At 44.6% G+C, this 27,574-nt stretch overlaps 1 protein-coding gene across 2 annotated transcripts in view; it reads left to right on the plus strand.

Moving 5' to 3' along the window:
• Positions 1 to 27,574, plus strand: part of oser1 (oxidative stress responsive serine-rich 1) — a 76,654-nt gene that overhangs the window by 22,597 nt on the left and 26,483 nt on the right. Inside the window, exon 2 of one of the 2 annotated variants that reach the window (XM_072515277.1) lies at positions 5,287 to 5,381. The exons of the other annotated variant lie outside the window; for it this stretch is intronic. The gene's annotated coding sequence lies outside the window, so the exon portion shown is untranslated. The remainder of the gene's footprint in view (positions 1 to 5,286; positions 5,382 to 27,574) is intronic. 2 annotated transcript variants of the gene reach the window in all.

The raw sequence follows: 27,574 nt of genomic DNA on the forward strand, positions 1-27,574 counted from the left end.
TAAGAAATGGGTGTTTAAGAAATGTACCTTTAAGAAATGGAGCTGCTCATGTTACTGGAGTGATGTCAGAGTGTGGGTGGAGCTGAGCTCCACCTCTGCTTTTTAGTTTCAGTTTGAGAAGAGCTTGGGTGTGTCTGTGTCTTTCAGGTAGTTGCATCTGAAGTCTGCCATCCAAAGACTATCTTAATCATTTGGTGAATTCAGAATTATAAATGATTTCAGTATTGAATGTAAACCCTAATGTGCTCCTGTTTAGAGGTTTGTTAAGTTTTTGGATGTTAAAAGAACAGCATACAGATTACTTAGTGTTTTATTCTTTGGGGGGTGAATTTGAATTAATGGTTGCTAAGATATTCACTCTTTGTTTTAAAAAGGTTAACTTGTTCATAGAATAAACATTGTTTTGTTTTAAAAACCACTGGTGCATTTTCTGCTGTACCACACCTGTAGAGTAAGTCATGTGCTCCCCATACCCCAATCTATTAAAAGTTGTGGGTCAGGTGAACTCCAGAATACACTTTGGGGTTCTCTAAACACTGGCCCAGAGCACACTCACGAAACAATTTCTCTATTAACATGTCTCATTTCCTCAATACCAAAGGTGTAATTGTGGGTACCCGTATGAGTCACAGCTTTCCCAGTATCTTTATGGGGTATGTGGAACATTCCTGGTTGCAGTCCTACCCTGGCCACATCCCACAACGCTTTAATCGATCCACTGACTGTTTCTGTACCCCTTCATGTTCCCGTCTGGGCTCTGAAAAATATATTAATTTTGTTCCAATTTCTACCCCTCTTATCAGCTTCATACGGTCCATCTCCGACACTTCCCCTCCCTTTCTTGACCTTTCTATTTCAATTTCTGGGGATAGACTGTCCAGTAATATCCATTACAAACCCACTGACTCCCACAGCTACCTCGACTGCAGCTCTTCACATCCCACATCCTGTAAGGACTCCTCTTCCGCGTCTATTCCGATGATGCCACTTTCCAAAACGGTGCTGTTGACGTGTCTTCATTCTTCCTTTAATAATAGTTTCCCACCCACTGTGGTCGATAGGGCTGTCAACCATGTCCAACCCATCTCTCACAGCTCTGCTTTCGCCCCATTCCCTCCCTCCCAGAATCAGGATAGATTCCCCCTTGTCCTCACTTTTCACCCCACCAGTCTCTGTGTTCAAAGAATCATCTTCTGCCAACTCCAGCATGAATCCACCACCAATCATATCTTCCCATCATCCCCCCTGTCAACATTTTGCAAGGACCGTTCCCTCCGAGATACCATGGTCCACTCCTCCATCAGCCCCAACACCTCACACTCTTCTCCACGGCACCTTCTGATGCAATCGCAGACAGTGTAGCACCTGCCCCTTTACCGGCTTTCTGCTCACCCTCCCATGGCCAAAACATTCGTTTCATGCACCTCCTTCAATCTGGTCTGTTGCATTTGCTGCTCCCAATGTGGCCTACTCTACATTGGAGAGACCGCAGACTGGGTGACCGCTTTGCAGAACATGTCCGTCCGCAAGCAGGACCCAGACCTTCCTGTCGCTTGCCATTACAACTTGCCTTCCTGCTCTCACGTCCACATGTCCGTTTTTGGCCTGCTGCGATGTTCCAGTGAAGCCCAGCGCAAACTGGAGGAACAACATCACCTCTTCCGATGAGTCCCGTTACAGCCTTCCAGACTTAACATGAGTTCAACCACTTCAGACTGTGAACTCTCTCTTTCACCCCATTTTTATTTTAATCCATTGATCTGTTTTTTCCTTCAACACTGTTCCCCTCCCCTCCACCCACTCCACTTGGGCCAACTGTTCCTAGTTGCCCTTTACACACTGCTCACCTTTTGTTCTGCCATTCACACATTCTAATTTCTTTATGTGCCACTATCAGCACCCTTTTAGCCTTCAATAACCTCATTTACATTCCTTTTGTCTTTCTGTCCACAAAGGCCCCCTATCCAGCCCCAACGCTGTGACCCCCCTTCCCCACTACCCCCCACAACAGTATAAGTAGACTACTACATGGACTCTCGTCAGCTGTGGCAAGGCTTAAGCAACATAGTGGACTGCAAAGCCAAGTAGAATCTCCGGCAGCAGCGCACCCCTCCCTGATGAACTCAATGCATTCTATGCTCGATTCGAGCTGGAAACCATCAAACCGTTGTCAACTTCCCCAACAGCCTCGGACACACCCATACCTACTATCACACCCTCCAAAATCAGATCAGCCTTCTTGAAAGTGAACCCTCGGAAAACAAAAGGTCCTGACAGAGTTCCTGGACGTGAACTCAGATCCTGCACGGACCAACTGGCGGGTGTGTTCGCGGACATCTTCAACCTCTCCCTACTCTGTTCCGAGGTTCCCACCAGCTTCAAGAAGACCACCATCATACTGGTGCCAAAGAAGAACCAACATGCCTCAACAACTACCACCCGGTGGCCTAGACATCTATCATTATGAAGTGCTTTGAGAGGTTGGTCACGAAACACATGAACTCCATATTCCCAGAATGCCTTGATTCAATTTGCATACTGCCACAACCGGGATCAGGGGTTAGAACAAAAGAACAAAACAAAGAAAAGTACAGCACGGGAACAGGCCCTCCAAGCCCGTGCCGACTATGCTGCTCAACTAAACTACAATCTTCTGCACTTCCTGGGTCCGTATCCCTCTATTCCCATCCTATTCATGTATTTGTCAAGATGCCCCTTCAATGTCACTATCGTCCCTGCTTCCACCACCTCTTCCGGCAGCGAGTTGCAGGCACCCACTCTGTGTATAAAAAAAAAAAAAAACTTGCCTCGTACATCTCCTCTAAACCTGTGCCAACTTTTGTAATGTCGCATGTCTCCGTCCTGCCTCAGCTGTTCTGCTGAAACCCTCATCCATGCCTTCCCTTATGTCGTGACAAGTAGTTTTCTTGGCCGACTTCTCCACCGTACATAAATAAGAGCTCATCAAAAATTGTTCTTTTCCTCACCTGTCCCAAATTCTGTTTATCCATCACGCATGTGGTGATTGGCCTCGTTTCCAAATGCCTTAAAGACTTTGCCTTTCCCTACCTTTGTAACTCTGTAACTCCTGTTGTCGCTATCTTTAGCCTTAGTTTAATTGCTCTGTTCTATCACCTTTGCTCTTGAGTTGCCAGGTATCTTTCTGATACCGCCACGTGGTTCAAGTCCGAGTAATGATCAATAATCCAATACACCGCTTAGTAAGAGTTAAATCAAAGCACATTTATTATATACAGTAATCAATACTCATGCATAAATTCTACGTCTAAGCTACTTCCTACAGCTAACAGGCCAATACTTAACTTGGAAATGGCCCACCAGGTCAGGGAAACGAATGGCCTTTCGTTCGGGTTCTGAGCCTGCGGGATTCGAAGCTGGTACAGATTGATAGCTAGGAGCGCCTATCTCGTTGCGAGCGTTGAAGTAAGACTTACGAGATGTTTCGCGATGGCTGGACCAGTCACTGTCAAGGGTTGGTCTGCGTTGCTGAGTGACCCGGTCAGAAGAAGAAGCAGAAGGGTGCAGGCGGATGCAGAAGGGGTAGCAGAAGGGTCGATTTGAACTTGGACTCTATTCTTATAGTCCCCAGGGGCTTCCTGCCTTTCGGGGCGGACCCTGTACCTGGTTCCAAGTGATTGGACTTTGTCCCAATCACTTGGTTCGATATTCTCCAATGCTGGAACGATTCCTTGATTGATGGGCGGTCTTGAGGTGATCGTTCACCTCCCTTTGTGTAGGCTCCTGTTGGCGCTGAAAAGTCTGGGTTGGCTTTGTGTGTCTAAATTGTTGCACATTGTTCCCGGGGTTTGCTCATTAGTATGCAGATGGCTGGTGTTTTGTTGTGCTGATGGTTCCTGGTATCGGTCTTGTCTGGCCTTCCCAGAGGTGAATACACAGTCTACCTGTAGCTGCTTGTTTTAGTCCTGTTGGCTGATTTTCCCATCAGCCTTTGCCGTTCGCCATTTTAAATCGGAGTTAGCCATTTTAACTGGCTACACTCCTCACTCCTCCAATTGTGACCTCTTGCATATTCTAATTTCTATCTTCCCACTATTTGCGATCGTGCCTTTGGCTGTGAGGCCCTGAGCTCTAGAATTCCCTTCCCATGCAACTGTCCTCTGTAGCTCCTATAAAAGACTGTTTAGAAATCTACCTCTTTTGACCCAATGTTTGGTTATCTGTGCTTGTATATATCACATGGCACAATGTCAAACTTTGCTTGCTAACAATCCTATGACACTAGTTGCTATGTAAGTGCATGTTATCGCGTCCAAATACGTTTTAGCATTCCATGTTGGTTTTGAGCTATGAGCTTAATCCAATTATAATAAAATTAAAGAGGGAAATGGCTGGAACCAGACATAATGTTTGTTGATCTGAAAAGGAAGACAGCAGATTGAGATTTTGGAAGGAACACCTTTGGAATTTGCTGAAGGATTTTCTTCCAAAGCAACAATCTTCTGCTTTCCCTTTTCCGATAAATAGTGACTCTGATTTTCAGGATTCATAGTTATTATTTTAATTGGTTCTATGACAGGATTTGAGGAAAAGTGCCAGATTTGTAAAGGATCAAATTAGAATCCACCAAGAAAATTGCTTTTTTCAAATGAGTGCATGTTCATGTTTTAGTGATCAAAGTCTATTTTCGAGGTGTTCAATATGGAAATTTAATGCATCTTTCTTGACAGCATGTAGGCAGTATTTCTGATCACCTACTTATTTCAGACACTACACTTTTCTTGTGTTCATGCATAGTCACCTGGTATCATATCTGTGAAATTCTGTAGGTAATTACTGCATTCCAAATAACTTTGACACCAATTAAAGTAGGGTCTCCCATTTAGTACCTCTTAGCAATGGATTCTTGATTAATAAGGGGATCCGGGGTTATGGGGAGAAGGCAGGAGAATGGGGATGAGAAAAATATCAGCCATGATTGAATGGCGGAGCAGACTCGATTGAATGAATGGCCTAATTTTGCTCTATATTTTCTGGTCTTATTAGGTATTGTATAGCTCTACTGTTTAATTTGGTACCTTATGTGGGTCAATCTGTAGAAACATGATAATCTAAGCTGCATGTTTTAAGCGTATTGATAGAGGATTCCGATTTTGGTGTCAAGTACACCATGGTGGTATATATTTGCTGAAGTTTGAGATCTAGAATTTCTTGTGCCTGAAATTGTTGAGTACAATTTAAAAATGTCAAGTTGTTCATACCTAAACTTCTTTCACCTGCAAAGATAACTAGTCAATGTTTCACCAGGCTGCATAGAAAATGAAAATGAGAGCAAGATTAAGATCAGGGACTTCGAGAAACTAAATGAGGGAAATTCCAGTTGCTTGTCCGTCTGCGTAAAGGTAGGACTGAAATTGGGGGAGGAGGAAAAAAAGAAATGGACATTTACTTGAAGATAAATTGATGTCATTGTGATATTAAAAAGACACATCCCTAATCTGTTTTAAACAAAATACTTATTGGTCAAGAGAAGGAATGTCCCTAATCTGTTTTATACAAAATATTTTTGGGTCAAGGGAAGAAATGTAAGATTCCACCATTTGAAAAATGTAACAGTTCTATATTGACACTTCTTTGAGATCCAGTGGGCATAAACCTAAACTTCTTTTGCTGCAGAGGATATCAGTTTCTTAACTTCTCGGGTCTTTCTGCGACATCTGTGTGCAGCATGTGATGACTGCACTGTGTGCAGCGCATGAATCCTGGCTTGGAATTTGCATACTGACCACAGGTTACATAGAGTACAGGCAAGTGCACAGGGACGCAAACGTGCCATTTGGTTGAATGCATTGCATGACCAAATGACTAATATAAGTATGAAACCATTATAAAGGAACAAAATGAAAAATCAGCCTTGTCTTGGTGTAAGACTTTGGAGTGGTTAGGTCATCAAAGCTGGCTGTTGCATGTATGACCATTGCTGTAACGTGTCCCTGCAGCAAGCAGTTCAGTTGCTCATTGAATTACTGGCAAACAGTTGTAGTGTGAGGGCTCTGTGCACCTTGAATTAACTGGTGGTAATTCACCTTCATAGCTTTGGTCAATGAAATTGCTTGATTTTCATTTACACAAGGAACTAAATTGCACCCCAGGCTGCAGGAACACATTACTGCAATGGTCACAAATTCAATATGCCAAAACAAAGCCGATTTCTCATTTAGTTCCTTTATAACATTTTCATACTCATTAGTCAGTACTTAACTAGATCATGCACAGGTGGATGTGATAAGTCATACAATGCATTCAGCCAACTGGTGTGCCTGTGTGTGTGCCCCTGTGCATGTCTGTTTCCTATGAAACCTACGGTCAGTATGCAAATACGTCTGGACCCATATGCTTCATACAGTGCTGTTAATTACTGTAGTATAGGGACCAGAGAAATGAAAATTATATGCATTCTATAACAGTCAGACAATCCACTCTCCCAGTTTACTGTCTAAACCAATAAGAATAAGCCACGTGAGTTCAAAACAGGCAAAATATCCCTTGTGTTTTTCTTGGTTTGCAGCAATTTATAAGAGCTGTAAAAATGAAACCTCTTTTCCGAAGTGGGTCATAACAGTTGCAGTGAAATAGCTTGTAAAAAAAGGTTTGGAAGCGCTCCAGTGACAACTCCTTGACACTTTTGATTTCTGTTTATGCCCCGATTGTTCGGGGCATTCCCATTAGCAGCCCAAACCGTCCCCATCTCCATTGCAGGCTGTTTACCCAGGCATGATCATTAACCTCCACTCATTATGTCCAATGCCCTGAGCAATTTTGCCATTTCTTCCATAGGTAGTAAATATGCCATTGGAGGGATAAATATAGGCTAAAAGTTGGTCAGCTTAATTTGTTAAATAATAAATGTATATGAAAAGATGCAGCAATCTCTGTAGAACTCTGTATTTAGAGTCTAATCAGGAACAGAAACCTTTTTTGTGAGATTCAGGCTTGTCTGTTGGTAAACCTTCAAATTAGATTTTATGTATTTTACCGTTAATGGCAGTCTTTCATCTTGATCATTGCTTTGAGTAAAGGTTGAGCAGAGATTGGAATATTTTACATGTTACATTAAACGTATGACCTTGTTAAGTAGTAATGAATATAAGTACAATGCTGTTATAAAGGAACAAAATGAAAAATCAGCTTTGTCTTGGCACCAAGATTTTGGAGTGCTTAGATCATCAAAGCTGGCTGTTGCATGAAAGACTGGCATCAATCGTAACTCTTTCTATCTTAAATGGGTTCTTTCCATGTTTAATGGACTCCCCAATGACTCTCTTCCACATGATTCGAGGTATATCAGACAATAACATGGCTATCACCTGCTGGCTTATTTCCTAGGCTTAAGTTCTTTTTTTTTAATGCGCTTATGTATATTTTCCTTTATATTGGTGTGTGTGCGTGGAGGTGGGTTGCATTTTTTTTTGTGTGGGGGGGGGGGGGGGGGGGGGGGGTTGCATTTTTGTGTGTATTTGGGGGTGGGTGTGTTGCGTTTTTGGGAAGGGTGGGTGGGTGTGTTGTGATGTGTTTGTGGGTAGGGGGAACACTGCTGTTATGGGCCAGGGTTTAGAAAACACCAAAGTATATTATGGAGTTCACCTGACCTATAACTGTTTATTGATTTTGGTTACAATGAGTACAAGAGCCTGCCTTTCAGATGTTATTCAACAGAGTTCTTGGGTGCTTTTAATCAAAAAAATAAGCTTAATACATTTTTAGTTAACATTTGTATAACCACACACAGTAAGCATTTCTATCAACTACAAACATAAAGCCACACAGCTACAGTAATCTATGTATAACCCTGAATTAATTCCCCTTTTAACTGTTCCAAGTAAAACCAGATACCCCTTTTCAAAGGATGGCCCAGCACACGGCACTCTTACTGGTATAAGACTTGTTAGTGATACTCTGTTCCCCCTTCTCAAACACCTATTATCTATTATTTATATAATAGAAAACAATTATCTATTTTAAGTTATCAAGTAGACTGGAAACAGCTTTTAAAATGAAGTTAGAGAAACTCTTCTTTCAACTTGTGCAGTTCAAACCCAGTCCAAAACTCAAAGAGAAAGTAAAACCCACAGAGCAACAAACCAGCTCCAAACTCAAAACAAAAGTAAGAACTCAGAGCCACAGCCCAGCTCCACCCACAATGACATCACTGAAGCCACGTGATAAGACAAACATTTCTTAAAGGCACACCCCCATGACACTGCTATCAGTTTAGTACCATCTACATACTGGGAGGTGGGATTAAATAAGGACAGTAATTCCCCATTGTCATAGCTGCTACTTTTAAACCTATTGCTTGAAGAATCATTTTACTCATTTTTATAGGCCTGATTCATATATTAAATGATAGCCTTTTAAAGAAATCTTCGTTAGAATCATAGTATCACTCAGGGACACTAAGGCCCGTTATGTTATCCTATCACTATTCATTGACCATTGTATAATGCTGTATAATTATCTGCTGTACTTTCAGAGTTGTGGGAAGGTCATATTCATTTTAATATACTAGCTGATCTCCTATAATTGCTTTCCCAGTTCCTATGTTCGCCATTGTCTAGAACTCCCTTCATCTTGATACCAGTGTTTGCAAAAAAAACTTCATCAACTCTTATTTTTCAGCCCTATCCCATAAGCACCTTGCTGTCTCCGAGTCATGGTATAGATGAATATGATCCAGGTGCCTGCGACTACCCTTCCATTGTTCAATTTCACTACCAAAGAAACTGGACCACTTCAGTTAAGAATAACACCAGGCAGCCAATGCTGGTTACTGCCAACATTCCTGATATAAATGCAATCTCTTGGGTTAAAACTTCTCTCCTTAGCATGATAATCATGCCCCTCCTGCTTTTCTTGTTTCCTACCCATTTTTGCTTTGACATCTGGATGTAGAACATTCAGGGGATTCTTCGGTCTTCTGCCCATCAATAATTCAGCTGCGGAGAGCCCTGCAGTAGTTTGTGGTGTGGTACAATATTGAAATAAGAACCTCGAGAACTTGGTCCCTAAAGTATCACCTGCCATCCTCTTCAAACCTTTCAATGTCTGAACAGTTTGCTCTGCCAAGCCATTTTTAGCAAGGTAGCATAATGGTTAGCACAGTTGCTTCACAGCTCCAGGGTCCCAGGTTCGATTCCCGGTCTGGGTTACTGTCTGTCCGGAGTCTGCATGTTCTCCCCGTGTCTGCGTGGGTTTCCTGCGGGTGCTCCGGTTTCCTCCCACAGTCCAAAGATGTGCAGGTTAGGTGGATTGGATTTGCTAAATTACCCTGGGTGTCCAAAAAGGTTGGGTTGGATTATGGGGATAGGGTGGATGTGTGGGCTTGTGTATGGTGCCCTTCCAAGGGCCGGTGCAGACTTGATGGGCCGAATGGCCTCCACTGTAAATTCTATGAGATTAGGAGCTGGATGAAAAGGCGCGGTAAGGCGTACTCCGTTCCTTTACGTAAACTCTTTGAACAACTCACTCATAAACGAGAGAATCCATGAGTTGCAAAGACTTGGCATAGCTTATCTATCGTAGTTGGAGCTGTGACGTTGCTCATAATGCATACTTCTAACCACTTAGAATGTACATCCACGATGACTAAAAACATGTGACCAATGAAAGGACCTGCACAATCCACATGAAGTCTCGACCAAGGACGTTCAGGTCACAAGGATGTATTGGTGCTAGTGGTGACACCTTCTGGTTAGATTGACATGAAGAATAGGATTTAGCTTTGTTCTCCAAATCCCGGTCCATATTAGGCCACTAAACTTAAGACCTGAATACCCTTTATCAGCCTTTGCCAGTGTTCCAGAGGCAAAACCAATGGGTTTTCATATCTGTCCTCCATTACATGGGAAGTACTGCCCCCACACCATAGGACGAGACATCGCACGATAGAATAAGTTCCTTGCCTGGATCAAAATTGGCTCACAGATTCTTTAATTGCAGCAGCACTTTCATGTCTTTGAAGCCTTCTGTGCAGCCTCCCACTTCCATTTGATTTCTTTGTGCAAATATAGGTACAGTGGGACAAACCATGTAGACCAGTCTGGCAAAACATGTGTCAAACTTACAAATGACCTGAGCTCGGCCACATTTCCTGGGCACCCGAGCTTCCTTAATTACTTGAACTTTCCCTTCCACAGAAGATAAGCCATGTGCAGTGATTCTGAGGCCTAGATACTCCATGCTTGGTGCCTGAATAATGTACTTGCTCCGCTTCAGAAGCAGTCCCACCTCTGAAAACCGTTTTAAAACTGGACCCAGGTTGCAGGAGTGCTCTTCTTCAGTCTTACCCAAACTTAAACTGTTATCTAAGTAGCCTGAGACATGAGGATTACCTTGTAACAGATTGTCCATCGTCCTTTGGCAGAAAACCAGCCTGGAGGACAATCGAACGATCATACTTGAACCACCCTTTATAATAATCTTTGTCACAAGTAGGCTAGTGAGAAAAGCCCCTAGTCACCACATTCTGGCGCCTGTTCGGGTACACAGAGGGAGAATTCAGAATATCCAAATTACCTAACAGCATGTCTTTCGGGACTAGTGGGAGGAAACTGGAGCACCCGGAGGAAACCCACGCAGACACAGGGAGAACGTGCAGAATCCACACAGACAGTGACCCAGCCAGGAATCGAACCTGGGACCTGGGTGCTGTGAAGCCACAATGCTAACCACTGTGCTGTCCTAGGGGCATGACGACCCCCAAGTTGGCCTTCTCCAGGGAGCATATTTACGAACAGTTTATCTCTAATTACCCTGCAATGTACCCAGTTCGTCTTTGAAGACCTCAGCATATTTCTGAATGACATCCTCTCTCTCTTTTGTGTGCTTTTTCTCATCCCAGTTTAACTGAATTTTCCTGAGCCAGTCACTCTCTGGTGGAACTATCCTACCCTTTTTACTACCGGGAGCCGTGACCTTGCTTCTTGGCTGTTAGATTCAATATCTACCTCTAATGCTCCAAGCATTAGTATAGTCTCTGCAGTTACGTCCGAAGCTTCATTCCAGTCTGGCTGAGAGCTGGTGTCTGCTTAGAGCCCCAAGTATTCCTGAAGGACTCCTCACTGATTATGGATAGTGAGGCTCCTGTGTTCATCTCCGTCTTCATTTTCTGTCCATTCATCTCTACTGTATTATAAATAGGTTCTGCACACACCATACCCCTATTAAACATGTCATAATGGTGCTCCTCTGCTGGTCTGAGCTTTCCAAGCGATTGTGCTGTTGACTGAGGCTTCCTTGCATTTGAAATTCCCTGCCCAGTCTTTGACTTTCTCTTAGCACCTCGGCACCTCTTCGCTAAATGCCCCATCTTTTTACACCTGTGACAGACAGCATCCATAAACTTAAAATGATTGCACAGTGTGATTCTCCACTTTCACCTTTTTACTTGTAGCTTCTTTCTTTACTTGACGCAGCTCACCTGCCTGCGTCAGAAATATTCCTTCTGAATATTTTTTGCATTACTGGCAGCTATTTCCATGCCCTGAGAAATTTCTAGCGTCTTAAAAGTAAACGTGGCTTCTCCCAGTAAATGCTGTCCTTGTTAACGCCACAAATTAGTCCGTCCCGAAGCATATTTTCCAAAACTGCCCGAAACTCTCCATGTTCAGAGAACTGGCGTATTCAGCGACAAAATTAGCTGCAGACTGTCACATCTTCCGAAAATGAGTATGGAATGTGAAACATTGTATATTGTCATGTGAGAGTACCTTTAAGAAATGGGTGTTTAAGAAATGCACCTTTAAGAAATGGGTGTTTATCAGTGATGTCAGAGTGTGGGTGGAGCTGGATTGTAGCTTTTTACTTTCATTTTCATGTTGAGGGTGTGTTTTAGTTTCGTTTTCAGTGTTGGAACTGAAGCCAGACAAAGCAGGTGTACTGTTGATCTCTCTGCCATGAAAAGACTATCTCTTAATCATTTGGTGAATTCAGAATTATAAATGTTCTCAGTAGTGAATGTAAACCTGATGTGCTTATGTTAAAAGGTATTTCTTTTGTCTTCTGGATGTTGTTTGGGAAGTTATTAAAGATTACTTAGTGTTGTATTCTTTGGGGTTGTGTTTGAATTGATGGTTGCTAAGATGTTCACTATGTTTTAAAAAGGTTAACTTAGAGTTCATAGAATAAACATTGTTTTGCATTAAAAAAAAAAGTACTTTTCAATTTCTGCTGTACCACACCTGTAGAGTGGCCGTGTGCTCCCCATACCACAATCTAGTAAAAGTTGTGGGTCAGGTGAGTTCCATGATACACTTTGGGGTTCTCTAAACCCTGGTCCATAACAATATTAACTGAGGGCTTAGGATTGTGGTGATTCTCTGCAAATGAAATGTCCCTGGTTTCACCCTCACAACCCAAATGAATTGGCCATGCTAAATTGCCCTTTAATTGGAGAAAAAATAATTGGAGGTACTCTTAAAAAAAACATTAAAAAAATTTAAAATACAGTCTGGACTCAAAACGGGAGCAGCTAGTTAAACATCGAATTAACAGTAACTGAGTAGGATTTGAACTAACGGCAGTTAAACATGAATGTACATGGTAGTAACAACAATAATTAATGATGTCACAGCACTTAGCGATGACATCAAATTAATTTAAATAAGAAGATGCAAAATAATAACACTATAACACAACCATATTCTACACAACATTCAATAGCAATTTCTTTCCTTTCTCTTCAATGCTTAACCAGTCAGGTAGCACTTTGGAAGGCAGGGAAGAGGGGTTAGCAATAGTTATGAGAACTTTACCAAAATTCAAAGAAGTGAGAGATTCACCAATTATTAATAATAATAATAATAATCGTTTTTTGTCACAAGTAGGCTTTGTATTATGTTATTAAGTTAGACATTACAATCTGCAAATTTTGATTGGTAATAGAATCCAAGGCAATATTTTAAAAACAACCCAGTGAGTTATGAGATAGAATGCACTGTCTGAAAGTGTTGGTGGAGGCAGACTTAATCATTTGCAAAAGGAAATCTTGAAGGAGAAAAATTTGCAGGCTGTGGGGAAGAAGCAGCGGAATGGGATTAATGGATTTTCCAAGCACAGGTATAATGGGCAAATAGCCTCCTTTTGTGCTGTATTATTCAATGACTCTCAATAAGACAGAAGTATTTGAAATTGGCTCAACTGTTGCAATTGTGGAATACCAATATAGTGAATGACCTTCGATCCGTTCTTGTGGACTAAGTTCTGCCTGACAGACCTGTAGTATTCCAAGTCTGTGTCAGATCACTGGTACACAGCAAAATACTGTGGATACAGATCATTGACTAATTTATTGAAATTCATTTGTTTTTTCACTTACCCAGTGAGGGTAGAGACAAGCCCCGAGAGGCTCTCTTGTAGATTTTTTGGATGCTTGATGAGCCGAAGGGCCTCTTTTTACAGTTATGATTCTTGTGAAATAACAAGCAATATAGATAACAGGAAATCTGTGATGTGTTGTACTTAGATTTTCAGAAGACATGTGGCAAGGTGCCACATTAAGGGTTATTAAGCACAATAAGAGCTCATGTTATATGCAATGTTTATCAAAGTGCAGGTCGCGACCCTGGGGTTGGTCACCGGCTGTTGAAAATGGGTCCCCAAAAATGATCCCCAGCGTGTGTCACTGTTTAGATCTGCCCCACACAGTTGAACATCTAAGGTTGCAATGTATGTTTCCCCACTCCCTGGGCCCTAAATGATAAAATACTGCACTAACCAAATCTTTCCTGAGCGCTGTCGCCACTGGCACAACACCTCCGATTGAACACGCCATCGCATTCTGCCCAATACTCTGCCTTCCTCCTACTCTTGTGAAAGCAAAAGCAGCTAATTGATGAAGGGCGATAGGCTCAGAGTGTCTCCGCTGTTCTCTTGCTTGTCCCCACCCCAACCCCAGCTCCTATTAAAACAAGCTGTGGCAAAATCTGTGGAATTTAAACTCACCTAGGAACTGTTGCTATCTTTTAATGGCTATAAATATAGCGATTAATAAGGTCTCCTTTCTTAATCTTAATTATGAATGTGCTTTCAGAGTCACCAGGTACCTCTTGATACCGCCACAAGGTTCAACCGAATACCGATCAAAGAGCCAATACACCAGTTAGTTAGTTAAAAGTCAATGCTACTTTATTTACACACACTATGATTTACTCATGCACAATAACACTACAGGCTAAACTATGTCTATCACTAACACCTATACGTAACTTCGGGTGCCCACTTAGGTCAGAGGAACAATGGCCGTTGTTCGGATCTGAGGCTGTTGGGGTCGAAGAGGTAACAGGAGTACAGCTAAGGTCATCCGTTTGGTAGCGAGCGTTGAACTTGAACTTACTTGCTTCTGGTGGTGCAGTTGGAAGAGTCTCTCCGGTTGAGAGCCAATTCCAAGAGAGGGAACACATGTCGAGGGTTCCTTCTTGTACTTGGGGGCTTTGCGTGCTTTTAGGCGGGCCTTAAACTTGGTCCCAATTAATTGGGCAGCTTCTCGCTCACTACCATCGATCTGAGCCAATAAAGGGGCGGGTGCCTTGATGGCTGGGCGTGTCCTAAGTGGCCGTTGGCCTTGCTTTGTTTGTGCTTCTTGCTGGGGTAGTGGCACCGGAATGTCTGGGACAGTATCGGCCACCTGAGCACTAGTCTTTGTTCATCGGAGATGGGCCATCAATGTGCAAATCGGCCAAGAGTTTTGGTTCCGTCTGCAGTCTGTCTTACAAATACACATTCAGGCTCTGTGCCTGCTTGTTTACTTTGCATTGTCCATTTTCCCTGTATGCTCTGCGAGTGTCCATTTTATATGCTGAAAGTGGCCATCCCAGGTGGCTACAGAACGCTCTGCATTTTCTCTCTCAAACAATGGAAACAGGTTTCACTGATTTGTAAATTAACTCTGGCTAGCTTGTTGCTCCTCTCTCTCTCTTCCCTCTGTTGAGGGATCCGCCTGATTTTGGGTCATTCAATTTCAATGCAACTCCTCCCGTGGCCATGCGGGAAGCAGGAGTCCCGGCCTCTCAGTAACAACTCCAAGTGAATTTCCAATGTTTCCAACAATCCTGCATTCATTCCCATTGCTAATTAAAACATAAACGCTGCAGTACGACATTCCAATTGAACACGCGCAACCTTTCCCACCTAACTATCTTCATTTCAGTGCCTGCTGTACCAGGAAATAGTATTTAGCAGATCAACATTTTTTTCCCAAATATCATACATAATTGTGGGTAACGAGGGATGGCCATTTGGTAAAAGTGGGTCGCCAAAAAAAAGTTTGAAAAACACTGGTGCTTGGGGTAACATGGATTGACCATTTGTTGGCTAACGGGAAATAGTAGGCAAAGTTGATCATTTTTGGATTTGCAAGATGTAACTAGTGGAGTGCCACAGGGATTAGTGCTGGGGGCCTCAGCTATTTGCAATCTATATAGTGCAATCAATCAGCCATGATTGAATGGTGGAGTGGACTCGATGGGCCGAATGGCCTTACTTCCGCTCCTATGTCTTATGGTCTTATATCAATGACTTGGATGAAGGGACCGAGCATATTGTCACTAAATTTGCTGATGAGACCAAGGATAGTTAGGAAAGGAGGTTGTGAGTCTCAATGGATATAGTAAGTTAAGTGAGTTGGCAAAATTTGGCAGATGGGTGGGAAAATATGGACTCTTTCACTTGGTCGAAAGGATAGGAAAGCAGCATATTATTTAAATGGGGGCAAGTTGCAAAACTCGGGTACAGTGGGATCTGGATGCCCTAGTACATGAATCACAAAAGTTAATATGCTGTGTAGCAAGTGATTAGGGAGACAAATAGAATGTTGTCGTTTATTTATTGCAAGGGGAATTGAATATAAAAGTAGGGATGTTTTGCTCCAGTTGTTCACTGTTAATTGGACCACATCTGATGTATTGTGCACGGTTTGGTCGCCTTTATTCCAGAAAGGATGTGATGCATTTGAAGCAGCTCAGCAGATTCACTTGACTGATACCTGGCATGACGGGACTACCTTGGACAGGCTGGGCTACTGTATCCATTGAAGTTCAAAAGAATGAGAGGCGATCTTGTTGAAACACCTTGGGTCCTGAAGGACTTTAGGGTGTTTCCCCTTGTCGGAGAGACTAGCATTCCCCTTACAGGAGAGACGAGCATTCAGGGACAAAGTTTAAAAATAAGAGGCCTCCCTCCCATTTTAAGATTGAGTGGAGAATTTATTTTTGATTGTTGTGGGTCTTTGGAACTCTTTGACCCTGCCTCCACCGCTTTCCAGGGAATTGAATATTTTTAAGGCAAAGGTTGATTTGAGTGTAGGTGGAAATTTGAGTTGAGGCCATAATAAGATCAGCCATGACCTTATCGAATGTTGGAGCTGACAAGCTTGTAATTGGAATGTTCGTATGTATGTATGTTTGTATGATGGCCATGATGTGGAGATGCTAGCGTGGACTGGAGTGGGTATAGTAAGAAGTCTCACAACGGCAGGTTAAAGTCACCTTCACCTAATGCAGGAGCAGTGCTCCGAAAGCTTGTGATTTCAAATAAACCTGTTGGAATTTAACCTGGTGTTGTGAAACTTCTCACTGTATGATGTTGGACATCTAAACTAAAAGGAGGAAATGCTGGAAAATACTGGGGTCTGCCACCGTCGTAGAGGGAGAGGAACTGAATTAACAATTTTGGGTCTGTTGTTTGGGTCATTGACCTGAAATATTAGCTTTGTTCCTCTCTCCACAGATGGTGCCAGACTTCCTGGGTATCTCTGCCATTTCTTTCAATAGAATATTTTATTTTAAAAAAAATCTCTGCCATTTCTATTTCAATTTAATAGTGTTTGAGTTGCTGAGAACTTTTCTTTTACATTAACTCATTAGTTTGGCAAATAAGTTGTAGAGAGACCTGCTGAGCAGAGGGAGAGCATCACTTTTGGGAGGTGGAATTGTGTTTAGTTGTACTGCTGTTTTGTATGGGTCCAAGTGGTTTTTATACTGCATCAGCATATTAGCTGGGGAGTGAGGTTGCAGATTTGATAACTCTGTGAATTTGGTCAAGTAATACAAGGCTGCCTCAGCAAATCAGCTTGCACACATTTAAAAAAATTACATTTTAATGTTGGCAAATCGCTGCCTGTCCTACCCACACCATTATTATCATTACAAATTCAACTGACAGTGCTGATCAGCAGAGAGCTCTGAGCTGTCACGGATAGAGAATGGTGTTTGACTTCAGACATGTATGGGGGCCTAATCACTGCTTCCAATAAAACATGACTGTTAACGGTACTGAGCTTTCTCTGACCAGGACTGTCTTGTTTTCCTCTTTCCTGAATCTGTTTCTACAAAGTTGATGAAAAAATTCTGGTGCCTGCTGATCTTTAAAGATTGACAGCTGTTTCTGCCCAGCTGTTTGTTTGAAGGCTCCTGGACTGACCTCATCAGGCTCGTAACTAATTATGTGCAGTGAAAAGGAGCAACTTTGCACACAATTGTCTCCATTGTCAATCGTTTAACCTTTGACAAGAAAATATTTAGTTGGAAAGAAATACTGTTTGTTTCGATGGTTGTATCATTTCCTTATTTTCCTTACTTTCATAAATCAGTGAGATGTAGTAGCAGTTTAGTTTAACTTTTTTCTGTAATTGTCAGGTGAGTGTAGTTATGACCCTAACTGTAGCTGCACGGTATATTAAAGAGGGGTGGTTTATCCTTAAGGTGGAAAAGCATCAGTCAAATGAGCTTTGTAACGAATTGCATTTTTAATCTCGGAACACAAGATCATCTATTTTGCCCAATCATGAGTGGACTTATGCGCTTGCCTTTTCTCCCAATAAATCTTAAATGATTCACTGACCTTCACCTCATTGCCCTTTTACAAAAGCCAAATCCAAAGTAATTTTATGAAGATCTTCCTGTTTGAACCCATGTTCTTTGTAAAGTTCCAGCCCCTCAATGTTTTATAAATAACCGTCTGTTGCTCCCTTCATTTCCTTTTTAGTCTGGTTTTCTGCCCTGCCAACTGCCTATTGCAGTCACGGACAAATAAGCACCTCCTCCTCTGCTATGTTGTTCCATGATCAAATCTCCCAGTTGGCCTTGACCACGTGATCCTCAGAGCAGAGCAGATGAATTATCCCTTTCGTAGCCAACCACATGCATCACACTACCTCTATGTTCCACAGCATTTCCGTTGCCTGTTTCTGTTCCTAATTGCCCCAGTATAACCAGAAGATTTAGATCAGCTAAACCTTTCTCTGCCAACCATTAACCATATTGGTGTTGTCCTGTCAAACTGGCTGTCACCATCTTGGATGAACGCGATCATGTTGCGATTCACCATTTACAAAATTCAAGTTATCCTGTTGAGCTCTTGTCTGAACTCTTCCACTATCCAAGCTGCACAACCTCCAGGAGTTCCTTGTTTGATCCAGTGAAAGAGCTGAACTTCAAATTCCGCATTTAGTTCATCATCTGACACTTCACGAGTGGCACAGTGGTTAGCACTGTTGCTTCACAGCACCATGGGCCCAAGTTCGATTCCCGGCTTGGGTTACTGCCTGTGCAAAGTCTGCACGTTTTCCCCGTGTCTGCGTGGGTTTCCTCCAGGTGTTCCGGTTTCCACCCACCCGAAAGTCGTGCTTGTTAGGTAAATTGGACATTCTGAATAATAATCTTTGTCACCAGTAGGCTGACATTAACACTGCAATGAAGTTACTGTGAAAAGCTCCGAGTCGCTACACTCCGGCACCTGTTCGGGTACATGGAGGGAGAATTCAGAATGTACAAATGATCTATTCTCCCTCTGTGTACCCACATTGCAGTGTTACTGTAGGCCTACTTGTGACACTGATAAAGATTATTATTATTACTGATACCACCTGAATCCTTATCCTTACGGATTTCCCAACCGCCCCCCGCAAACCCAATGTGTTTAAATCTCCTCCTCCATTGCCAGGCTAAATGTTCATTTAGTAGTACATATTGCAACTTCCATCTTTTAAAAAAATAGATACATTATTCTACAAGTTGCAGGACACCTGAAACAGCTTGTGAGCACCCATACGAACAATTTGTTTTGTCGTAGAATAGATGCTACCCCAGCTGCTGGTCACAAACAGGGCTTTAAAGATTGCGGTAAACTGCTTCTACCTGGAATGGAACCCTTCCTCCAACCCCCGATGGAAAATTTGATTTTCTTTCTAGCCTCAGGAATTCCACCAGTTCGACCAGCTAGTCTTGAGGCCTTGTGCGACGCTGCCGATCTCCATCCGAGTCAGTCGCGTTATCGGGGAGGCGAAGGCCAAGGTGTCGCTCCCCTCCCTTCGAAGGGTTCTGACACCCCGAAGACCGCCATTAATGGGCATGGCTCCACCTTATCCCCCTCGACCTCGGACGTGACCTTGAAGAACGTGATCCAGAATCTGATCAGTCTTGGGCAGGACCAGACTATGTGGGAATGGTTGGCCGGCCCCTCCCTGACGTTGCTCACATCTGAGTTCCGCTCACAGGAAAAACCTACTCATGCATGTCCTGGTCAGATGTGCCCTGTGCATCAAGGTGATGGGGTGGTGGAATTGACACTGCAAGATCTCGTTCCAGAGTCATCCTCCTAGCTCGAGGCCTAGTTCTTCCTCTCACCTCTCTCGTTTTGTCCAGTGGAACCCATACCTCCACAAGCAGTTGTCCACATTCCCTCCCCGAACTCGTCCTGCTATCACTCAGTCTGTCTAGCAGGGTATGCCTGGGTAACTGGGGGAATGATGGGATCTCCTTGCGGAGGAAGTCCTGTATCTGATGGCACTGGGGCTCATTCCCTTTTGGGAGGTGGACCTTCTGTTAGTTTCCCCCGGGGTTACCACTCTGCCGTCAACGTACAGGTTTCTGACCCTCAATATTCCTTCCTCCCTTCTCCACGTTTTATATATAGCGTCAATTAGAACATAGAACATAGAACAATACAGCGCAGTACAGGCCCTTCGGCCCACGATGTTGCACCGAAACAAAAGCCATCTAACCTACACTATACCATTATCATCCATATGTTTATCCAATAAACTTTTAAATGCCCTCAATGTTGGCGAGTTCACTACTGTAGCAGGTAGGGCATTCCACGGCCTCACTACTCTTTGCGTAAAGAACCTACCTCTGACCTCTGTCCTATATCTATTACCCCTCAGTTTAAAGTTATGTCCCCTCGTGCCAGCCATATCCATCCGCGGGAGAAGGCTCTCACTGTCCACCCTATCCAACCCCCTGATCATTTTGTATGCCTCTATTAAGTCTCCTCTTAACCTTCTTCTCTCCAACGAAAACAACCTCAAGTCCATCAGCCTTTCCTCATAAGATTTTCCCTCCATACCAGGCAACATCCTGGTAAATCTCCTCTGCACCCGCTCCAAAGCCTCCACGTCCTTCCTATAATGCGGTGACCAGAACTGTACGCAATACTCCAAATGCGGCCGTACCAGAGTTCTGTACAGCTGCAACATGACATCCCGACTCCGGAACTCAATCCCTCTACCAATAAAGGCCAACACTCCATAGGCCTTCTTCACAACCCTATCAACCTGGGTGGCAACTTTCAGGGATCTATGTACATGGACACCTAGATCCCTCTGCTCATCCACACTTTCAAGAACTTTACCATTAGCCAAATATTCCGCATTCCTGTTATTCCTTCCAAAGTGAATCACCTCACACTTCTCTACATTAAACTCCATTTGCCACCTCTCAGCCCAGCTCTGCAGCTTATCTATATCCCTCTGTAACCTGCTACATCCTTCCACACTATCGACAACACCACCGACTTTAGTATCGTCTGCAAATTTACTCACCCACCCTTCTGCGCCTTTCTCTAGGTCATTGATAAAAATGACAAACAGCAACGGCCCCAGAACAGATCCTTGTGGTACTCCACTTGTGACTGTACTCCATTCTGAACATTTCCCATCAACCACCACCCTCTGTCTTCTTTCAGCTAGCCAATTTCTGATCCACATCTCTAAATCACCCTCAATCCCCAGCCTCCGTATTTTTTGCAATAGCCTACCGTGGGGAACCTTATCAAACGCTTTGCTGAAATCCATATACACCACATCAACTGCTCTACCCTCGTCTACCTGTTCAGTCACCTTCTCAAAGAACTCAATAAGGTTTGTGAGGCATGACCTACCCTTCACAAAGCCATGCTGACTATCCCTGATCATATTATTCCTGTCTAGATGATTATAAATCTTGTCTCTTATAATCCCCTCCAAGACTTTACCCACTACAGACGTGAGGCTCACCGGTCTATAGTTGCCGGGGTTGTCTCTGCTCCCCTTTTTGAACAAAGGGACCACATTTGCTGTCCTCCAGTCCTCTGGCACTATTCCTGTAGCCAATGATGACATAAAAATCAAAGCCAAAGGTCCAGCAATCTCTTCCCTGGCCTCCCATAGAATCCTAGGATAAATCCCATCAGGTCCCGGGGACTTATCTATTTTCAGCCTGTCCAGAATTGCCAACACCTCTTCCCTACGTACCTCAATGCCATCTATTCTATTAGCCTGGGGCTCAGCATTCTCCTCCACAACATTATCTTTTTCCTGAGTGAATACTGACGAAAAATATTCATTTAGTATCTCGCCTATCTCTTCAGACTCCACACACAATTTCCCATCCCTGTCCTTGACTGGTCCTACTCTTTCCCTAGTCATTCGCTTATTCCTGACATACCTATAGAAAGCTTTTGGGTTTTCCTTGATCCTTCCTGCCAAATACTTCTCATGTCCCCTCCTTGCTCGTCTTAGCTCTCTCTTTAGATCCTTCCTCGCTACCTTGTAATTATCCATCGCCCCAACCGAAACTTCACACTTCATCTTCACATAGAAATTCACCTATATTAGGCCGGGATGAATCTGTGGTTTTTGCAGATAGGAGCTGCGACGACGGACATGCCATTTAGCTTGAAATGGTGCCTAAGTTGGTTTCAGTCTCTGAGGCTACCATCACCAGGCTCGCCGAATACTTGGTTGGGGGGAGTGGGAGTGTGGTGTTGACCAGTGCACGCAGGGACCTTCCAAAGCCTCTTCCATCTGCATCCATTCCCTGGCTCCCCCAGCCAACCCTACACTCTTTCTATGTTTGCTGGCCAGTAGTAGAACAGGAGGTTTGGCAGTGCTACCCTCCCTGCAGGACGGTTCTTCAGACCCTGAGGTTCTTTCCCTCCCTCACGAAGGCCAAGATTAGTTTGCCTACCTTAGTAATAATAATAATCTTTATTATTGTCAGACGTAAGTTTACATTAACGTTAAGTTACTGTGAAAGGCCCCTAGTCGCCACACTCCGGCACCTGTTCGGGTACACAGAGGGAGAATTCAGAATGTCCAATTCACCTAACAATACGTCTTTTGGGACTTGTGGGAGGAAACTGGAGCACCCGGAGGAAACCTACTGTTGCTAACTTTAGCTGTTTGTTAATTTGGCTTTGTTTAATTACGTTTGCTCAAGAGTCGCCAGGTATCTTTCGACACCGCCACAAGGTTCAGAACCGAATACTGATCAATGACTCGATACACCAGTTAGTAAGTTCAAAAGCGATGCTCATTTATTTACACACAGTCAAATCTACTCATGCATAAACTCTACAAACTAAACTACCACTATTACTAAAGCCTATACTTAGCTTCGGGTGCCCACTCAGTCAGAGGAACAATGGCCGTTGCTCGGTTCTGAGGCTGCTGGGTTGAGCTGTTTACAGGGTAGCAACTAGGAGCGTCTATCTCGTAGCGTGCGTTGACTTGGAACTTACTTGGTCTGATGCAGCTGCGAGGCTGGTCTCTCTCTTCGCTGAGAGCCAAAGGAGACAGATTCTCCCTTGGGGAATACCTTTTATACTAAAAAGGGCTTCGCGTGTTTTGGGCGGGCCTTGCACTTGGCCTCACTTAATTGGGTCTTGTCCCAATCATTCGTATCGCTTTTCCTCCAATAGAGGGGTGGTACCCTGATTGGACGTGTCCTAGTGACCGTTGGTCTGCTTTGTTTTAGTCTCTTCTGGCGCCGGGGTGTCTGCCTTAACATTGTGTATCTAAATGTTTCCCTTTTGTCCCCAGAGATGGCTCATTAGTATGTAGATTGTTTGGTAGTTTCTGTCCTGTCTGAGAGTTTAAGGTTCTAATCAACAGACAGACCTTGCACCTGCTCGTTTCTTAGTATTGTCCAATTTTCCCTGCATTCTTTGCAAGTGTCCATTTTGTAATCGGGACGTGGCCATCCCAGATGGCTACACTACGCAGTCATGGAGAACACGCAGACAGTGTCCCAAGCCGGGAATCGAACCTGGGACCATTTTTATCATCTGCACTCCCCGCCAAGGAGAGTGGGAGTGAGTCCCACCTTCGCATGTCCCCCTTGATCTCCTCCACCAGGCTAGACAGGTTCTACTTGTGGACCCAGGTTTAGTTGTGGGCTACCTGGATTCCCAGGTATCTGAGCTTGGTTTGGGCCTGTTTGAACAGCAGCATTCCCTATTCTGCTTATCCTCCCCTGGGGCTTCACCAGGAAGATGTTGCTCTTGCTCAGATCTAGTTTGTATCCCAAAAAGGCTCCAAACTCCCTCGGGAGTTTCATAGAATTTACAGTGCAGAAGGAGGCCATTCAGCCCATCAAGTCTGCACCAGCCCTTACAAAGACCGCCCTACTCCAGCCCACCTATCTACCCTATCCACGTAACCCCCACTTAACGTTTTTTGGACGCAAAGGGTAATTTTAACCTGCCCAATCCACCGAACCCGCACATCTTTGGACTGTGGGAGGAAACCCACGCAGACACAGGGAGCAAGTGCAGACTCCACACAGCCAGTGACCCAGCCGGGAATCGAACCTGGGACGCTGGAGCTGTGAAGCAATTGTGCTAACCACTGTGCTATCGTGCTGACCCACATTACCTTTTCCATACTGGCCAGGGGATTCGAGATGTAGAGCAGCAGGTCATCTGCATAGAGAGAGAGATGTTGTGCTCCCTGTCTCCTCTCTGAATGCCTCTCCACCCCTCTGCTGAGTGCAATAGTGGTTCAATTGCCAGAGTGAGCAATAGCGGGGACATCGGGCATCTGCAGCTAGAAATCATTTGAGCTGGTGGCGTTCATCCGTATGCTCACCCTGGGAGAGCTGGACAGCAGTTTTACCCACAAGGTGAACACTGGCCCAAACCCAAACCATTCCAGTACCTCAATGAGGTTCTTCCCCTCTACCCGGCCAGGCTTTCTCTGCATCCAGGGAGATGATCACTCTGGTGTCTCGTCCCTAGGTGGGGACATGACCACATTCAGCAGGCATCTGATGTTTGCCATCAGCTGTCTGCCCTTGACAAGCCTGGTCTGATCTTCCACGATCACCTCTGGCAAGCAACTCTCCTATCGTCTCGCCAGAACCTTCGCTGGAAGATGTTCAGTGTTCAGGAGTGAGATGGGTCTATATGACCCACACTCTGCTGGGTCTTTGTCTTTCTTGGGATCAGTGAGATAGAGGGTATAGCATGCCGAATTGCACTTTGTTTTTAAAGAGTGCCACATTGGCTCCATTGAACTCCAGTCTGCGCTTGGCCAGTGCACCCCTAATGTCCTGGCAGACACAAATGATATGCCCTTCCCATTTGCAAAACTACCTGTTCCTCAGCCAACTCTGGATTTGTGGAGTCTTACGATTTCTGCCTGCAGTGGTTCCCCTGGTCTCGGCTGTTGCAGAGCGGCCTGTGGGCCCGGTTTATCTCTGGGGATTTGGTGAAGCTACCCACCTTTGACATAACTCGATTGGGCTCCTATCTTCTGTGCCCTCTAGTAGTCGGACAATCCGGAGGTTTTGGGGCTGAGACCGGATCTCTTGGTCGTCTATCTTGGCCTTCAGTGTCTTTTGGGTCCCCGACAGCCTCGTTATTTCGGCCTCGAACGAGGCGATTTGTTCGTCTTGCTTGGAGACTGCTTTTGTCACTTCCTTGTCGATACTTGGACCTCCAGTTGTCGTTCCACCCTGTCCATCCTTCCACATATGGGGCCCAGTGTGGTCTTGAACTGCGGACGGACCACCTTTACTGCCTCCCTATACTTCTAGTTCGATCGAGCTGAACTCCATCAGACTCTCCTTGATGACTGGGACGGCGTTAGCGACTCTGCTGGATCCGCCATGTTCAGATCCACGTTGCCAAGCGGGTCCCCTGGCTCCGAAGCTGGGGTCTTTCTCTCTCTGCTTTTACTCTCCTTGCACCCTGTATGGTGGTTTACCGGCATCCCAAATCTGATGAGTTAGGGGACCGATTGGTTTGTTTTTTTCACAGGTTTGGTGCCCGTTCATTGGGTCAAAAAGACGTTTCCAGGCGGAACGACCTTTCCTGTGACAGCTCAGATCATGGCCACCACCGGATGTCCACATCCACAACTTCATCTTTTTAAAAAATATATTTTTATTCTCCTTTTTCACATTTTCTCCCGAATTTACACCCACCAACAATAAACAATAATCAGCAACAGATATGTCAATCCCCATAACAATAACAACGATCCCATCCTCCCACCAACCCCCAAACATCAGCCTGCATGTTTACATAAACAAATGACAAAAAGGAATCCGGGATTACCCATAGTCATCCTTAATATACACAGCTCCCTTCCCTCTCACCCATCCTCTTCCCCCCCCCCCCCCCCCCCCACTAATATTCGATGTTATCCAGTTCTTGAAAGTGCATAATAAATAGTGCCCATAACTTGTAGAACCCCTCCGAGCTTCCCCTCAGTTCGAACTTAACCTTCTCAAGGGTCAAGTATTCCAACAGGTCCCCCCGCCATGCCAGGGTGGAGAGGCTGCTCTCCATCCCACCAGGATCCGCCTTCGGGCGATCAGCGAGGCGAAGGCTATGATATCTGCCTCCGCACCCGTTTCCAACCCTGGCTAGTCCGGCACCCCGAATATGGCCTCCCGGGGACCCGGGTCCAGTTTCACACGCACCACCTTGGAAATTACCCTAAAAGTCTCCTTCCAGTACTCCCCTAGCTTTGGACAGGACCAAAACATATGAATGTGACCCCCCCCCCCCGCAACGCTCACACATCTTCTACTCCTTCAAAAAATCGGCTCATCCTTGCCCTCGTGAGGTGCGCTCTATATACCACCTTCAACTGTATCAGCCCCAATCTTGCACATGAGGTGGAGGCATTCACTCTCCGGAGCACCTCACACCAGAACCCCTCCTCTATAACCTCTCCCAGCTCTTCCTCCCACTTTGCTTTGATCCCTTCCAGTGGTGCCTTATCCTCTTCCAGAATAGCTCTGTACATCGCTGACACTGCCCCCTTCTCCAGGCCCCTTGTCGTCAGCACCTCCTCCAGCAATGTGGAGGCCGGTTCCTCCGGGAAGCTTTGTATCTCCTTCCTGGCAAAATCCCGAACCTGCATGGATCTAAACACTTCTCCCTGCTCCAGCCCGCTTCCAGCTCCCTCAATCCTGCAAACCGACCCCGAAGAAACAAATCTTTTAGCGTCTTAATCCCCTTCTCTTCCCATTTCCGAAAACTTCCATCCCACCTCCCTGGCTCAAATCTGTGGTTCCCCCGAATCGGCATTTCCCTTGACCCTGCCCCCAACCTAAGTGTTGATGAAACTGCCTCCAGATTCACAACTTCATCTTATCCTGTATTCTCTCATTAGAGCGGAGAAGGATGAGGGGCGACTTGATAGAGGTTTATAAGATGATCAGGGGAATAGATAGAGTAGACAGTCAGAGACTTTTTCCCCGGGTGGAACACACCATTACAAAGGGACATAAATTTAAGGTGAAAGGTGGAAGATATAGGAGGGATATCAGAGGTTGGTTCTTTACCCAGAGAGTAGTGGGGGCATGGAATACACTGCCTGTGGAAGTAGTTGAGTCGGAAACATTAGGGACCTTCAAGCAGCTATTGGATAGGTACATGGATTACGGTAAAATGATAGTGTAGATTTATTTGTTCTTAAGGGCAGCACGGTAGCATTGTGGATAGCACAATTGCTTCACAGCTCCATGGTCCCAGGTTCGATTCCGGCTTGGGTCATTGTCTGTGCGGAGTCTGCACGTCCTCCCCGTGTCTGCGTGGGTTTCCTCCGGGTGCTCCGGTTTCCTCCCACAGTCCAAAGATGTGCGGGTTAGGTGAATTGGCCAATGATAAATTGCCCTTAATGTCCAAATTGCCCTTGGTGTTGGGTGGAGGTGTTGAGTTTGGGTAGGGTGCTCTTTCCAAGAGCCGGTGCAGACTCAAAGGGCCGAATGGCCTCCTTCTGCACTGTAAATTCAATGATAATCTATGATTAATCTAGGACAAAGGTTCGGCACAACATCGTGGGCCGAAGGGCCTGTTCTGTGCTGTATTTTCTATGTTCTATGTTCTATTGTCTAGCATTCTAATCATCCTGACTGATCTGCACCAACTATCTGTTATCCCAAAATTCTTCAATTGAACCATCTTAGAAACTCCTTCCAGCCTCATAGCCCACTTCACATCTTCCATTTTTGTGACTGAGCTTCCCCTCTCTGTTTCACCATCAATG

This window comes from Scyliorhinus torazame, chromosome 8 (assembly GCF_047496885.1).
Source record: "Scyliorhinus torazame isolate Kashiwa2021f chromosome 8, sScyTor2.1, whole genome shotgun sequence".
Taxonomy (NCBI): domain Eukaryota; kingdom Metazoa; phylum Chordata; class Chondrichthyes; order Carcharhiniformes; family Scyliorhinidae; genus Scyliorhinus; species Scyliorhinus torazame.